The following is a 6,248-nucleotide window of genomic DNA, read 5'->3' on the forward strand; positions in this document are numbered from 1 at the left end:
AGCACTCTTCACCAACATTTTACCTTTAGAAATTGGTTAAGAAGAAATGAGTGCTTGGGAACCCCCCTGTTAGAGCTGGGGAACACAAATAACCCCAAGATATGATCCAACTAAGAAATGAGACACCAGAGTCAGCAGCTCTCAGGACTCAAGAGCATGTCATGTCATAGATCTGGGGTCCAAGTGGACTTCCCAATGTCCCAGTCCTGAATTAGCCAGATGTGCCCTTCAGTCCTTGGCTGAGATGGACTGAGACCTCCTCCAAAGGGAGAAATAAATATGCATCCTGAAGAGAGCTGACTCTGAAAGAGAGAGAAACCCACAGAGGCTGAGTTTCACCAGCACAGCTACTTCCAAGCACATTCCTCAGGTAAGTCATTTCTCTTCCCAAGTGGAGGACTGAATGAGCTTATGGTTAGAGGCTGAAAGCTTTTCTCCTCTATTTTTCCCTCATGGGAGAGGAGTGGAAGTGCTATCCTGCAGGAACCTGCAGACTATGGACATTTCCCCCAACAGTTGGCATTGACTATCTTCATGTTTCTGTATGCACATCTATACAAGAATCTAAGTGGGAATGGCCTCCAAAGTGATCTGATAGTACCAAGGCACTATTCTAGTTTTTGCAAAATTTTAAGTCTCTTCTTTAAATTTTTTTTTTGCAGACTCCATCCTAGTCACAGCATACCAGAGTATACCAGAGTCTCCAAAGGGCTAAGCTCAGGAATTTATTCTCAAGCTCCTCATATAGTCAGGCATGCAATGATCATATCTGGGGACCATTAGAAATTATCTAATACATACCCTCTGAACTTCAAATTTGTAGTATTCTCATTTTCTGCTCAATAACCTCAATTTCAACATAGTTCACAGTTTCTCATATCCACCATGGCATTCTGCCAAGGAACTACAACTCGTGTTCTCTAAACCCATCTGTTCTAGGAATGCTGGACTGTTTATCAACTTCTAATGTACCTTGCTTAAAATTTCCTCTCTCACTGTGTCCCTGACTGAACTGCAGAAGACAGAACAACTGTACTAACCATCTCTTTCTGCATATCCCATGTCTCCACAGAGGCCACTGTGTCTTCATTAAGCTAACTGCCACGGTTTTCACAACTGATATTTTTCCTTCATGATTTTCCATTTTCTACTTGAGCATTAAAATATCAGGAAGAAGAAGAAGATAACCATATAGCAGTTGGTAAAATAAGATATGTGCCCCAGCACAGGATATGCTAAGTATTCAGAATTTAGAGTTATATTAGATAACTATAAGTTAGATAACTATTAAAAGACTTATATTAGATAAGTAATATTTTTCTCATCTTCAAGGCTTAAAAAATTAACTGTTTTAAGTGATATTCAAAAAAGGAAGGTACTCACATCAACCCAATTAAAAGCACATTTTCTATAGCTGGATGTAACAATCTTAATCCAAATCATTCACCAAAGTCGTTTAACTTTCTTAAAGTAAGGCTCTAGATATTTGCTTTTTAAAAAGTATCTTGCAACGCTGTTATGAGGTAGAAGAAAAGTTTAAATGTACCACATTTTTCTACTCCATTGTAACTAAAATTACTACTCACAGGACGTGTATAGCTTCTGCATTTGGGTCCACCACATTTTCCACCATCATATGAGTGTACTCTTAAGGTTCTCACTTTATCATCAGCATAATATATTTTGCTTCCAGAATGCCCAGTAAAGCTGAAAATTTTCATTTAAAGTGATAAAAAAAGTTTCCCAAATATCTACTTAACAATCTTAGATCTGAGTCTTGGCAAGGCAATTTAATGCATATAAAATGAAAACACCACATTTCTCACTTTCTCTCACACACGCACAGACTCAAACCCCAAAGTTTTCACTATATTTTCTCTTTCTTATACAGCTCAAGTTTTATGCAGTTTACTTATAATTTAAAAACAATTTTAAATTTGATTGTCATAAAAAATATTTTAAAATAGAGATGAAATATATGAAGGCAGATATAGATCATCAAAGGTTACATTGGGCACATCACATTTCTTTAGAAACAAAACTGTTTCTGATACTGTAAACAAACTTTTTTCTCACACATTTAAAGTGAGGTTAGTGCTGACATAAAATTATCACTCTACTCACAGTCTGAGTGTTTGCACTGGGTTTGAGGTACATTTTCTTCATCTTCACAGCCCCATCACCCTTACTTGAGGCTACGGGTCAACAGAAGTTTGCAGGCTAAAACCATTCGTAATATTTTCATCAATACTTGAATGATAGTAAGTAACATTACAAAATATCAGAGGCCAAACATGTTTCTTTGTTGGAGCCCAAGATTTTACCTTATTCTTCGTTGCCTGAAAATACTGCTCATTTAACCTCTTTAGGAAAAAAGATATTCTGGAGATGAATAATTCCTTCCTTAATGCTTCACCTAAGATGATTCTTTCACACTTATCCTCTGATGCTTTGTTGTTTTCATCCATTTGATGTAGCAGGCACCAAGAATCACCTTTCCTTTGGTGATCTGGCATAACGATCTCTTACGCTTTTTGCTAGTTGTTTGATAAATATTTTGTAAATTTTTCCATGGTATGTATGCACTGTTTTTTGTAGTTCCAATTCTAAAGGTTTTATTAAGGAATTAATGTTGTCATCTTGAAAGAACAATTTCTCAGCGCTTCATAAACAGCTCTAAATGCTGGTTGCTTATCATCATGGTAAACACCTCTGTTCCCGTGAAGAATAAAGATTCCTTCTTCTGTTTCTGTTTCTTGGCAACTGCTTCCATATAGACAATGATCTGGATGATTATTCCGTTGACACAGAAAGACAAAAGGGCTTTCTGGATTATAAAAAACATGATATCCAACAGATCTTGATCGCCCATGTCATGTTTAGCTTGTATATTTTAAGCCATGTCATAAGTATATCCCCTCATTGTAGTCGCACGGTTGTCACATCATTCTTGAAATACTTCCTTCTCATTCCAGTTATGTTTGTCAACATTACTCCAGAGTTTACTCCAGCTTTTCCACGGTATGGATGCCTAGCAAAACGACTATACCATCCTATTCGAGGTTCCTTGGGTTCTGGGGCCATTGCAGCAATTTGTGTGGAATGAAATTTCTTTAGTAAAGACCAAATAGTATCAACTGGTTGTAAAAAAAAGAGGCTATCAGTGTGGGAGTCAACTTATTTCAGGAATAAGGGCAAGGACAATCCTCTGTAAACCACATGGTTTAAAAAGTTTTTCCACCCTGCTGCATTCTCACTTGGAAAGGTTATGGGGTATATTGTATAATTAAATATTTGGAGAAATGACCCCTGTCAAATCTTCCTTTAAAGCTATGATGTAGCTGATCTTCAGCAAAAACCTGGAATTGAAAAGCTTTGATCCTGAAAATGATAGCTGACTTCAACCTGGTCATAGTTTCTTCCAGTCTTTCACCACAGGCAACTACAGCTAGATGCATTTTCTCAACAGGCTGTATTTTCAGACTACACCTGTCTCACCAGTCTGATTGCGCAGCGGGACCAGCGTTGCTGGCTCCTCTCACTGCACTGCATCGGCCTCCAGCCAGTCAAGAAGCCACTGCGTGCCTGCTGCTTCCAGTCACCCCCGCGCACTCCTTCCTCCAGAGCTGTGGCAGCTGGCTGAAGGCGTAAAGGAGCGAGCAGAAGCCGCAGGCCAGACACAGCGCCATGCGGCCAGACACAGCGCCACCATGAGCAGGTAGCCCCGCATGGCCCCAGCGGCCTTCCTCTGTCTCTGTCTCCGCCACGCCCACCTGGGGAACTGGAGCAGAGGGAGCCTAGTTCTGGAAATTTACCCTTTTTAGTCTCCATGGATTCAACAGCAGTGTCTAAAAGAAAAAAATTCATCAATCATTCATTTATATATTTTTTAATATAAAGATAAAACACTGCGAACCAGTGGAACTGGATAGAAAGTAATTCAATTTTACAGAACACATCTGTTTTCCAGGCTCTTACTTTTATTAAACATAAAAGAGCCATATATATTTCTGTGGAATTCCCCTTTTCCTTAAGAATTCATTAGCGAATTAGTTTTACAAGGCTGTTTTTTTAGAGGCTGTAGTTGCATTCAAAAATTAGAGTAGGAACAATGACTTGTAAAAATTCAACATTTTACTTTATTTTTGAGATGGAGTCTCACTCTGTTGTCCACACTGGAGTGCAGTGGCATGATCTAGGCTCACTACAACCTCCACGTCCATGGTTCAAATCATTATCCTGCCTCAGCCTCCTGAGTAGCTGGGATTACAGATTTGTGCCACCATGCCTGGCTAATTTTTGTATTTTTAGTAGAGAAGGGGTTTCACCATATTGGCCAGGCTGGTCTCGAACTGCCAACCTCAGGTGATTCACCCACTTCGGCCTCCCAAAGGGCTAGGAGTAGAGGCCTGAACTGCCGCACCCGGTCAAAATTCAACATTTTTAACTACCACTTATTATATTCACGGTGTCTGTGATTTAACATATCTTTTTCAGTGGCCATAAAATTATAACATGGATACAGAATAGACTCTTCAAAAAATTAAAGAAATTCTTTCTTTCTTTCTTTCTTTCTTTTTTCTTTCTTTCTTTTTTTTTTTTTTTTTTTGAGACGGAGTCTGGCTCTGTCACCCAGGCTGGAGTGCAGTGGAGTGATCTTGGCTCACTGCAAGCTCCGCCTCCCGGGTTTAAGGAATTCTCTGCTTCAGCTTCCCGAATAGCTGGGATTACAGGCGCGTGCCACCACGCCCAACTAAACTTTTTTTGTGTTTTTAGTAGAGACGAAGTTTCACCATCTTGACCAGGCTGGTCTTAAACTCCTGACCTCATGATCAGCCCGCCTAGGCCTTCCAAAGTGCTGGGATTACAGGCGTGAGCCACCGCACCCGGCTAGAAGTTCTTTCTTCTTAAAAGGATCATAAATATAATTCACATTGGCTTGACACTTTTACTAATATAGATTGACTTTTTGCTTCAAATAACACATCCGTACATCTAAATTAATTTTGGTCTGTATGTGTGTGTGCATGTGTGCGTGCGTGGATGTGTGTGTGTAAATGGCAGTAAAGGGAAAAAGGGAAGGAGGAAAAAAGGGAGATGGTCTAAGATTTTTCACACATTTTTTAAATACACCAAAGATATGTAGTAAAAACAATGGTGTGGTGAAAACAAAATATTGCAAACTAGATAAAAGGCTTAGCCCCAGGTCCCGTCCGGTCCAGTCCCGAGGCAGTGCCCACCAGCATTAAGCTCCAGGCAGTTCAACAAGGGCCGCTCCTACAGGCTCTTGGGGGAGGTCAAGAACAGACTCCTCTCCAAATATGACCCCCAGGAGGAGGCAGAGCTCCGCAGCTGGATCGCGGGACTCACTGGCCTCTCCATCGGCCTGATTTCCAGAAGGGCCCGAAGGATAGGATTATCTTATGCACATTCATGAACAAACTGCAGCCGGCCTCAGTCTCTAAGATCAACCGCTTCCATGTAGAACTGGCACCAGCTAGAAAAGCTCTCCAACTTCCTCAAGGACATGGTCAGCTACAGCATGAGCCCCGTGGACTTATTTGAGGCCAACTAACTGTTTGAGAGTGGGAACGTGACCCAGGTGCAGGTGTCTTTTCTTGCCCTGGCAGGGAAGGCCAAGACTAAGGGGCTGCAGACCAGGATGGACATCGGTGACAAGTACTAAGACAGGCAGGAGCGGAACTTCCACGACGCCACCATGAAGGCCGGCCAGTGCCTCATCAGGCTGCCGATTACCAACAAATGTGCCAGCCAGTCAGGTATGACCACGTATGGCAGGGCACGAGGCGGCATCTCTACGACCCAAGAGTCACATCCTGCCCCCACCATGGACAACTCCAGATGGGCACAAACAAGTGTGCGAGCCAGGTGGGCTTTTTGACTCCTGGGACCCGGTGGCACATCCACCACACCAAGCTGGGAATCAACAACTGTGACAACTCCTCCGTGTCCCTGAAGATGGGCTACAGGCAAGGCGCCAACCAGAGCGGCCAGGCCTTTGGCCAGGTCTTCAAATACACGGTCCCAAGTACTACCCGGAAGCCCAGTGACCCATGGGGCTCCCTTGGGTCCCGGCGACTGCCAGGGGCCAGGGGAGGCCCCTGAATATCTCCCTTAGGACCAGGAGGAGACCGGCTACTGAAGCTCCCAGCACACTCTCTACCTACATGGTCTCCCCATCAGAGTGTTTGGGTTTTTCTGTGTTTTCATCTTTTTTTTTTTTTTTT

The 6,248-nt window shown here is 42.2% G+C and overlaps 2 pseudogenes; one reads left to right on the forward strand and one right to left on the reverse strand.

Moving 5' to 3' along the window:
* Positions 1 to 227: 227 nt before the first annotated feature.
* Positions 228 to 3,689, reverse strand: LOC113223504 (annotated as a pseudogene).
* Positions 3,690 to 4,111: 422 nt separating this feature from the next.
* LOC113223505 lies at positions 4,112 to 6,139 on the forward strand (annotated as a pseudogene).
* Positions 6,140 to 6,248: the final 109 nt, after the last annotated feature.

Source organism: Piliocolobus tephrosceles, unplaced genomic scaffold (assembly GCF_002776525.5).
Source record: "Piliocolobus tephrosceles isolate RC106 unplaced genomic scaffold, ASM277652v3 unscaffolded_41584, whole genome shotgun sequence".
In the NCBI taxonomy this organism is placed as follows: Eukaryota; Metazoa; Chordata; class Mammalia; order Primates; family Cercopithecidae; genus Piliocolobus; species Piliocolobus tephrosceles.